This window comes from Cervus elaphus, chromosome 12, assembly GCF_910594005.1.
Source record: "Cervus elaphus chromosome 12, mCerEla1.1, whole genome shotgun sequence".
NCBI classification, from domain to species: domain Eukaryota; kingdom Metazoa; phylum Chordata; class Mammalia; order Artiodactyla; family Cervidae; genus Cervus; species Cervus elaphus.
In genome coordinates this window covers 43,762,453-43,773,789 of record NC_057826.1, presented here as the reverse complement: position 1 = coordinate 43,773,789, position 11,337 = coordinate 43,762,453, and the positions used below count along the sequence as shown (strand labels likewise).

Genomic DNA, 11,337 nt, shown 5'->3' with positions numbered 1-11,337 from the left:
GGCTTTTTCCTGGCATCCGTCCCCCTGCCGTGAATGTTGCAATCAGTATGCACAGCCCTGGATCTAAAGGGGTAGCTGGATCTAGAGGTAGCTATTTGAATTGGGTGTGGACGTGCAGTTTAGGTGTGGGAGAGATGGTCACAGAGTTGGATGGTATCAGACGAAGAAAAGGGGGTGGGTGCTGGAGCAGGGGCAGGGAGACAGGGTCAGCTCGTTCTGTGATGTCACATTTTGATATGAGTTTCTGAGAATTTAAAATTCAACCTGGCTCTTCAGGTTGTTGCGAATGTGTATTTGTCAAGATAGGAAGATAAAACATAATTTATTTAATGATCGATCGGTTTTATCTGCAACTCTTAAATATTTTCACACATGGTGTATGGGCCTTTGTACTCTTGCCCCAGCTCTACCAGCGTTAACAACAGGTCTGCCTAATTGGTCTCCCTATACCCAGAATTTTTCTTTCTCATTTGTTTTTTTTTTTTTCTTTCTTTTTTAAAAATATGGAACGCTTCACGAATTTGCATGTCATCCTTGCGCAGGGGCCATGCTAATCTTCTCTGTATCGTTCCAATTTTAGTATATGTGCTGCCGAAGCGAGCACTCTCATTTGTTTTTGTTTGGTTTTTTTTTTTTAAGAATTTTTAATTTTTATTTTATATTTGAGTATAGTTGATTAACAATGTTATGTTAGTTTCAGGTGTATAGCAAAGAGATTTAATTATACATGTAGCTCCAGGAGTTGATGTTGATGGACACGGAAGCCTGTCATGCCGCAGTCCATGGGGTCGCAGAGTCAGACTTGACTGAGTAACTGAACTGTTACATATATCTATTCTTTTTCAGATTCTTTTCACATATAGGTTATTACAGAGTAATGAGTACAGTTCCTTGTGCTATTCAGTGGGTCCTTGTTGTTTATCTATTTTAGATACACTAGTGTGTATCTGTTAATAACAACCTCCTAACTTGTCACCCTGCCCACCTTTTCCTTTTGGTAACTGTAAGTTTTTTTCTAAGTTTGTGAGTCTGTTTCTGTTTTGTAAGTAAGTTCATTTGTATCATTTTTCAGATTCCACATATAAGTGATATCATATGGTATTTGTCTTTCTCTGACTGACTTCACTCAGTATGACACTCTCTAGGTCCATCTATGTTGCTGCAAATGGCATTATTTTGTTCTTTTTATGACTGAGTAATATTCCATTATATATATGTACCACATCTTTATCTATTCATCTGGTGGTAGACATTTAGGTTGCTTCTATGTCTTGCCTATTATAAACAGTGCTGCAATGACATCCAAAATTTTTCAAGACAAACATTAGATCCTCCAACTTCTAAGCACAATGGGGAGGTATCAGTGTGTGTTATGTTTTATCTCTAAGAATATTTGCAAATGTGTTTTGAGATTTTGCCCTCAACTATTATTCATTTTGTATTATTTATGAAGGGGTTAAAAAGAAAACAGCTGCTTTAAATGACTAACTGCATTGGTGAATCCATCAGCATCTCAAACCAACTCAATTACTGAGTGTAGAAAGCTGCACATGAGTAGAGGGCAAGTAAACCAACCAACCAGCTTTATTTGCATAAGCCTCATTCAGCTTCCCTGGTGGCTCAGAGGTTAAAGCGTCTGCCCGCAATGCGGGAGACCTGGGTTTGATCCCTGGGTCAGGAAGGTCCCTTGGAGATGGAAATGGCAACCCACTCCAGTATTCTGGAGAATACTAGAGAATCCCATGGACGGAGGAGCCTGGTGGGCTACATTAGTCCATGGGGTCGCAAAGAATCGAACATGACTGAGCAACTTCACTCACTCACTCATTCATTTAGTACTAATTCACTCACCTTCTCCAAGCCTGTTTTCTCCTCTACAAATGGAACTGATATAGTACTACTACCTAAGGCAGCTAGGATACCATATCAGTCCCATTTGTAGAAGAGAAAACAGGCTTGGAGGTGAATGAATTAGTAAAGTTGTCTAAAATCATACAACTAATAAATGCAGAGTCTCCTGAAACCTGATTCCAAACTCTTGTTTTTAAGGGCTACAGGATCCAGACTTACTCTAAGACATACAATTGCACTTTTTATATTTGGAAAAACTACCCTAGGAAACACTACTACACTTGGCTTCCAGTTCTGGTTTGGCATGGACAAACGTTTCTTGGGGAAGTCGTCCAACAGAGGTAGGCCTCAGTTTACACTTTTGAGATAAAGGAGTTACAGTAGATAATCACTAAGGTTTCTTCCAGCTCTGCATTTCTTTTACCATCTATACCCCAGATTGCTTTTCACATTTGTGCAGGTGGCCCTGAAACCTAGGTAACACAGTTGTGATATAGTAACGTCTTTTTCAAATGGCCCCAGGTGTCCTCCATCCCCCCAAGTTAATCAGATCAGCTGGCACCAGTTTAATCAGAAGTTAAAAATGAACATTGAGGACAAAATGACAAACCAACAGTACTTTTTTGTTGCTATTTCCCAACACTTTTAGGGACAAGGCCACAGGGCAATATTACCACGATGTACTAGTTCCAAGAGATATTAATAGGATCTCCTTGAAAAGAGTTTTTTTGGTGACTGTGTTAAATAATGTCAAACAGGTTTCTTTTGTGGAAATTCTTTAATACCTACATAACTTATTAGTTATTCATATCCAGTAAGATTTTTTTTCTCCAGGAACTAGTGCTCAGAACACAGTTTTGGAATACTCTTCTCCAAAGCATTTAGGTAGGATCTACTGATTATTTTCAGCATCTCAGAATTTACCCCCAAAGCAAAGTGTAGCTTTTGGTGATGGCTGTACGTACAAAACATGATATAAGATGACCAGGCTATTTGCCTTCTCATAAACTAAGTGAAAGAATGTAGCTGTCTAGGGACTTCCCTGTGGTCCAGTGATAAGAAATCTGCCTCGCATTGGAGGGGACAAGGGTTCAGTCCCTAGTTGGGGAACTAAGATCCCACATGCCACAGGGCAACTAAACCCACATACAACTAGAGAAAGCCCATGTGCCACAACGAATATCCTGTATGCCATAACAAAGATGCCACATGCCACAACTAAAACTTGATGTATGCATGCATGCTAAGTCACTTCAGTTGCGTCTAACTCTTTCCGACCCCATGGACTGTAGCCTGCCAGGCTCCTCTGTCCATGGGATCCTCCAGGCAAAAATACTGGAGTGTATTGCCATGCCCTTCTCCCTCTGGCTTTTCCTGACCCAGGGATCCAACCTGCATCTTATGTCTCCTGGGTTGGTAAGTGGGTTTTTTACCACTGGCAACACCTGGGAAACCCAAGACCTGACACAGCAAAATAAATAAATGAATGTTAAAAAAAAAAAAAAAGAATTTAACTCTTAATGACTTTTAGCTGCATCTGAAGTCAAATCTACCACTGTGGCAGATTGTATTCTCCAAAGATGCCTGCAATAATCCTACCCCACATGCTTGTCTTGCCTTGAGACCTTGAGCCAGATCATCAAAATGTCATGCACTTTAGCCTTGCTCTCTGGGCACAAACAAGCCCTATGCTGACACATGTGTAGGTGTGCCTTGCCAATGGCCCTCATCAACTGCCAAACATGTGGGTGATGATGTCTCCATCTGATTCCAACCTCCAGCTATCTGTCACTTGGGCCTACTTCCCCACTGAGGACCCAGAATCACAAAGCACAGACACACTGTCCCCTCTCTGCCCTGTCAGAATCCCTAACTCACAGAATCCACGAGCCTAAGAAAATCTGCATCTGTGAATGCAACCAATCACAGATCAAAGTATTTGGAAAAAAAATTCCAGAAAGTTCCAAAAAGCAAAACTTGAATTTGTCCCATGCTGATAACTATTTTGTTGTTGTTGTTGTTTAGTCACTTAGTTGTGTCTGACTCTTTTTTGCGACCCCATGGACTGTGGCCTGGCAGGCTCCTCTGTCCATGGGATCTCCCAGGCAAGAATACTGGAGTGGGTTGCCGTTTCCTTTCTCCAGGGGCTCTTCCTGACCCAGGGATCGAACCCGTGTCTCCTGCATTGCAGGCAGATTCTTTACCGCTGAGCCACTGGGGAAGCCTGGTAACTATTTACATAGTATTTACATTGTATTAGGTATAATAAGTAATACAGAGATGAGTTGAAGTATACAGAGGATGTGTGTAGCTTGTATATGAATACTATGCCATTTCATGGGGCATCCCTGGTGGCCCAGGCAGGAAAGAATCTGCCTGCAATGCAGGAGGCTGGGATTTGATCCCTGGGTCAGAAAGATCCCCTGGAGAAAGAAAATGGCAACCTGTTCCAGTATTCTTTCCTGGGAAAATCCATGAACAGATGAACCTGGCATGCTACAGTCCAATGGGGTCCCAAAGAGTAGGAAATGACTGAGCAATTAACACACACATGTATGTTATTTTATAGAAAGAACTTGAGCATCAATGAATATTGATATCCTGGGGGATTCTGGGACAAATCCCCCCTTGGATTACAAGGAATGACTGTATTTTTGGCCCCTAAATTTCAGGGTAGGATGTTTGACAATAACAGTAACTAAACAACTCCCAAAGGATAAAATTTGTTCCTGCTAAGGAAATTCAAAAGGATGTGCTAAAGAAATTCAAAAGGATGTGGTAAAGAAATTTTACTTTATGAATCTTTAGGATTTGAGATTTATAATCCTAAATTGGGCCCATTTATATTCGAGATTTTAGGACTGGTACTCAAATCACCAGCATTTTAGCATTTGAATTTCCCCAAATCATATTTTATTTGTTTAATAAAAAACTTCCAGGGATTTCAGAAAACTAAAACTCTCAGCATGTTCAATTCACAGTCTTGAAGCAGGGCTCAGAAAATCAAATATCTTCAGGGGCCTGACTGGTAAAAAAATTTAAAAATGAGTCAGGTAGAGACTCGGGAGCCTGGGGGAAACCAGAGAGTTCCAACAAAATTATTGGTTGTGACTTCTAGAAGAAAGTAACCTGTCCCCAACTTCCTTTCTTAAGCTTTAAAGTTTACCTATTGCAATGCCTGCCATATGCCTGATCTCTTTTACAATCTCCAAAGAACACTCGCAGAGCCCTGAGCCATCCCCAGAATCTGAATTCTTTGGATGTTGAAACATGAATTCAAAGGTTATTCTCAAATCAAACTCACTGAGACTGATAAGTATGCTGGTGCCACAGGGCAGTCTTGATCAGACGCCTCAGCAGAAAATTAGCCTAAGAACTAGAAATGGATCATTTGTTTCATGGAATTCCATCCAGTTTCCAGAAATGAAATCCTTTTATCAATTCAGAAATGTGGTTTGGGTCCCTGAGCATTCTAGACTCTGTGACTGACAGCTCACCTACCCTATCCACACTTCTGGCATATACATTTATAGTAATCTGTGAACAAGCAAGCAATTTCTTATTTCTTTGTTGTTTTCAGATACAGTTTCGGCACTACTTATAATAGCCAAGATATGGAAACAATCCAAATGTCCATTAACAGATAAATGGGTTAAGAAGAAATGGTATATATATTATCACTATATATATATATATGGTATATATATATTACTCAGCCATCAAAAAGAATGAAATAGTGCCATTTACAGCAACATGAATGGACTTAGAGATTATCACACCAAGTCAGAAAGAAAAAGACAAATACCACGTGATATCATTTATACATGGAATCTAAAATTTGTATTTGTATCAACATACACAAAACAAAAACAGGTTCACAAATCTAGAAAACAGACTTGTGGTTGCCAAGGTGTAAGGGAGGGCAGGAATGGGAGTTTGGGATTTGCAGAGGCAAATTATTACACATAGGATGGATAAACAACAAGCTTTCACTGTTTAGCACAGGGAAATATATTCAATATCCAATGAAACCATAATGGAAAAGAATATGAAAAAAACTATCTATCTATCTATCTATCTATATATATATATATCTGAGTCACTTTGCTGTATAGCATAAATGAACACAACACTGTAAATCAACTATATTTCAATAAAACCTACAAAAAAGTTTTGATTGATTATTATTTTAATAGCTATCTTTCCTTCTAGACCTGAAGCCTCTTTAGGGGAGCCTTTGCCCATCTTATTTGCCATTATGTCTCTTATACTCATAGCACCTGGCCCACACAAAATACAGAATAATACTTAGTCAATGAATGAACAGTGTCCCATTCATTTAGCCAATGAACATACATTAAACACCTACTGTGTCAGGTATTGATCTTGGGTGTGGGAATAATAGTATTATCGTGAACAATATAGGCCCAACTCTGCTTTCATTGCACTTAGCATCTAGTGAGGGGAGGGTATTGGAGAAAAATCCAAGTAAACAAACTCAATAATTTCAGGTAGTGCTCATAACTGTGAAGAAAACTGAACAGTGTCCTGTGACTGAGGGGAAAGTCAAGGGAAACGCTTAGAAAGACTGTTTCTTCAATGAGCTGTCTAACGAACGGGGAGAGGGGGCCACAGGGAGCCAGACATTTATGTACAGGGAGGAACAGTGGAATGAATGTTCCAGGAGCAGAAATAGCTGGTGTAAAGGTCCTGAGGCAGAACTCATTTGACTTATTTATGGGATATGGTTCACTGAGAACACAGTGTAGCTAGAGCATAGTGGAAGAGTGTCACACGGCTGGGGATCAAGTTGAGATGTTGGCAGGGGCAGAGCAGGGAGGACCTTGTAGCCATAATAGAGATTGATTCCAGGGTTGCAGAACAGCAGGCTGTTAATCAGAATTAAAGCAACTGGTTGGCCCATACCTGTCCCTCATGGACCTAAAATGGCATGCTTCCCTGCTGGCTCAGACAGCAAAGAATCCACCTGCAATGCAGGAGCCCTGGGTATGATCCCTGGGTTGGGAAGGTCCCCTGAGGAAGGGCATGGCAACCCACTCCAGTATTCCTGCCTGAGAAATCCCATGGACAGAGGAGCCTGGTGGGCAAAGAGTCAGACACGACTGAGCGACTGAAATGACAGCAACACATCCAACAGGAACAGAAACGTCCTAGTTACAGCTGCAATCTCTCAGGTTGCAATCTCTCACATCAGACCTCTGAACTTTAGGACACCTGACCTCACTGCTGCCTTTCTTTGGATCAGCTGCCAGGAATACAACCAACTGATTCTAGAAATTTGGAGTTCTGAGCTCTTGTGGAGGCATAATTGTCATTATTATTACAACAGTAAAGTACATCCTTAGTTTCTTTAGATGTAGGTTGAACGAATCAGGCTGAAATATCAGGAACTAGGCAACAAAACTATTTCAGGTTAGCAGGCTGTGATGGTCCAAGAGCCCCTCCTCTCTCAACCAGAGTTCCCAGCCTCGCTAATGAACAACTCTCCCTCCCTCTCCCACACGCCTGGCCCTCTGCCTATTTGCAGCTGAAGGGGAGAATTAGGCAGCTGTTCCTGTTTCCATCTGGGAATCCTCGTCTTATCTTCTGTGGCAGCAAACACTCTGGCCTCTGTGAACAAGACCTAGTAAGTGTCCAGAGAATAGGGAGGAATGGAAAGGGGGAATGGGTGTAAAAAGAGAAGAGATGGGGGATTGTGATGGGAGTGATGAGGATAAAGAGACCATGCAAAGTGAAGGGATTTGTAGTCAGATGAGGTTAGAGTTATTTGGAATTTTCAAAGGAGATAAAGAGGAGATTAGGTGCAATCTTCAAGGCAGGGTAAAAGGGATTTGTATAAATTTCATGTTAAAAGGTCTATGTGTTGGGACTTCCCTGGTGGTCCAGTGGTTAAGACTCCACCTTTCAATGCAGGGAACTTGGGTTCAATTCCTGATCGGGGAAATAAGATCCCACATGCCAAGTGGCACAGCCAAATGAAAAAAAAGTTAACATGAAAAATAATCTGTAACTTGTCATTTTATAACAAGTACCTTGGTCCTTTATGAGAGACAGCTGAATTCGAGCTTTGGGGCAAATTACCTCAAATACGTGAAACGTTATTATGTGAACTTCTCTTTCAATAGTAACCAGTCTACTACGCAAAGGCCCATGGTTTTGCAATGATAGATGACCAGCAAGAGCCATGCAGGTTAATAAGTACTGGGAGAGGAGCTCCAGGCCAGTTACCAGGCTAAATGTGAAATTTCAGGATGATCAATTATGAGATTTAAGAGCTAAAAAGGAATTTAGACATCCTCTAACCTAGAGGGGGCAAAACTGACCCACTTGCCTGGGCATGTTTTGTATGTGAAGGGGTTCAGGCAGGGCCCTCTATCTCAGCTAGCCCAGCCCTCACTGCTCCTTAATGTTCACCTCATAGGAGTCAGCTTCAGGAATTGTGGTATCTGGTTGGGCCCTGGAGGATTTGAGGATTTGAGGATGTGAGGTTGAGGATTTGAGGTTAAGGTAGGAGGCTAGAGAATTTGTTCAGACCAATTAGAATACCAAAAAAATGATACAATTCTGAATCGGGGCTATATTCTTTCTTTCCTAAAGCAGTTTAACAGAAACTCTCTTCAGTCCCAACAATTTTATGAGGCTGATTTTACAAATATAACTATTCCCACTTTACAGATTTTAAAATAGAGGCAAAGAAAAGTGTCTTAACACCCATGTCTTGATTCAGAATATCCTCCAAACCCAAGATCTGTTATGAAGTCAGTCTGATAAGCAAGCTTCATAAATCTTGCAAGCAGGAAAGATAGTGTCCTTCAGCTTAATAGCAATGACTGTCGAGTGTTTTGGTTCCTGGGAAGCCCAGGATTAACTTTCCAGCAAATTATAAAGGTAGAGATTTCTCTTCTGTTTCTCCCCTTTCTTTAAATCTCAGGAATTTCTTTATTTCTTTTTCTCAGTGCCTCTCATTTCCAAAACAAATCTATTTCTAATTTTCTTAGTCCTTTACAGTTGTGGATTGTACTGATTTTTAGCTGATTACACTGGAGCAGGAATGTATTTCCATATTTGTGTTACTCTGGCCATTTATATGCATTTGAAGACTTTATTGCAAAGAGATTTGCTCTCTGTTTAAAGGATTAAGACTCAGGGAAGAAGTTTATTTTGGGTGAGGAGTGGGAATCAGGAAGAGGCCTTTACTCTCAAGTCATTCTGAAAACGTTCTTGGTTCACGTTTGAAACTGAATGTCCCCTATCTCTCTTCCCTCCATTTTCTATTGAGAAGAGGCAGGTTGGGGCATGTACATGAGAAGAGAAGGTTCTGGAAGGGGTAAGCTGTTCTGCTTGTAGAGCTGCTGAGCAGAACTAAGAGGGATTAGCCTTCCCTTCATTTTGTTCGTTTTTCATTTTCCCCTATTGACTACTGTCCTAAATTAACATTCACAAGAATTTCCGCAGGATAACTACACTCCATTTTAAAAAAATTTTTTTTCAAGTGTAGTTGATTTACAATATTATGTTAATTTCTGCTGGACAGCAAAGCAATTCAGCTATATATTCATTTTTTATATTCTTTTCCATTATGGTTTATCACAGGATATTAAATATAGTTCTTTGTTCTATAAAGTAGGACCTAGTTGCTTATCCATTTCATATGTAATAACTTACATCTGCTAACCCCAACCTCTCATCCGCTCCTTCCCTCAAAGCCTTTCCCCTTGGCAACCAGAAGTCTGCTCTCCATGTCCGTGAGTCTGTTTGTGTTTCATAGTTATGTTCATTTATGTCTTTTATAAGATTCTACATATAAGTGATTTAATATGGGATTTGTCTCTGTCTTTCTGACTCCTTTCTTGAAGTCCCAGAAAACATCCCTAAGCCTCCTGTGGTTCCATCCTCTGTTGACAAGGTTTCTGTAACATTGAGCTAGTGTACTGCTAAAACTAAGATTTTCCTGGCTTTTCAAAGCAAAACTGCTCTTAGGTATAAATGTCAATCCCGATCTCATATACACACCACTATGTATAAAATAGGTGAAGGATAAGAACCTGCTGGTCAGCACAGGAAATTCTGTTCAGTACTCTGTAATGACTAATTTGACTCTTGATCAGCCTCATGATAAAGCAAAATCAGGAAAACCAAGAGAAAAAGAATCAAAGAACTGACTCATTAGAAAAGACCCTGATGCTGGGAAAGATTGAGGGCAGGAGGAGAAGGGGACAACAGAGGATGAGATGGTTGGATGGCATCACTGACTCAATGGACATGAGTTTGAGCAAGCTCTGAGAGTTGGTGATGGACAGGGAAGCCTGGCGTGCTGCAGTCCATGGGGTTGCAGAGAGTCAGACATGACTGAACGACTGAACTGAATGACCTGTATGGGAATAGAATCTAAAGAAAAGAAAGTGCATGTGTGCTCAGTCGTGTCCGACTCTTTGCAACTCCATGGACTGTAGCCCGCCAGGCTCCTCTGTCTATAGAATTTTCTAGGCAAGAATACTGGAACGGGTTGACATTTTCTATTCCACTAAAAAAGAATGGATATATGTATATGTATAACTGATTCACTTTGTTGTACTGCAGAAATGAACACAATATTGTAAAGCAACTATACTCTAAAAAACACTCATTTAAAAATCTTCTCTCAGGGGCTCACATATGAAAGACAAATGAATTTAACACTATCTAACAGACTTTTATGAAACTTCTCTATTTACTGAAACATTATAAGATACTATATACTCTATACCCAAATTTACTAATTTTTCAACATTATTGCCACATTTGCTTTATCATTCTTTCTTCTTCCCCTCCCTCACAAAACCTCACCATTTTACAGTTTTTTTTACTCATTTGAGAGCAAGTAGCAAATATCATGGGCCTTCAGTATATATTTCCTAAGAAAAAAGAGATTCTTTTACATAAGTACAATATCATTAATAAATTCCAGAAATTTAATACTGATAAACTAATTTAATCTAATCTACAATCTATATTCCAGCTTTGTCAATTATCCAAATAATATTTCCCTTATCATATATGATCATATCATGTCTATAGTCTCCCTTAATGTGGAATAGTACTTTGGTCTGTCTGTGTCTTTCATGGCACTGGCCTTTTTGAAGACTATATGGCAATTATGTTTTATGTTCTTCAACTGGTCTACCTAGTGTTTCCTCACTAGAATTAGATTCAAATTATGCATCCCCAGTGGATCATTCCTGGGTGATTTTGTTCTCCCCAGACTATCCCATCTGGAGACACATGATATCTGTCAGCATGTATTGGGTGGTGTCAACCACCCAGTCATTGTTTATTTCCTCACTATGTATTTATTGCTTATACCCTTCAGCCAAATAACAATGTTCGGAGACAATGAGACCGTGCAAATGCTCTGCTTCTCGTTAAATTCTCCCCTACTTTTAGCATCCTTTCTTTTCCATGATGGTTACAAAATGGTAATTTCCC

The 11,337-nt window shown here is 40.1% G+C and overlaps 1 non-coding gene across 1 annotated transcript; it reads right to left on the bottom strand.

The window, feature by feature from the left end:
* Positions 1–497: 497 nt before the first annotated feature.
* LOC122706094 lies at positions 498–604 on the bottom strand. The gene has a single exon (XR_006344334.1). It is a non-coding gene; the product is annotated as a U6 spliceosomal RNA (small nuclear RNA).
* Positions 605–11,337: the final 10,733 nt, after the last annotated feature.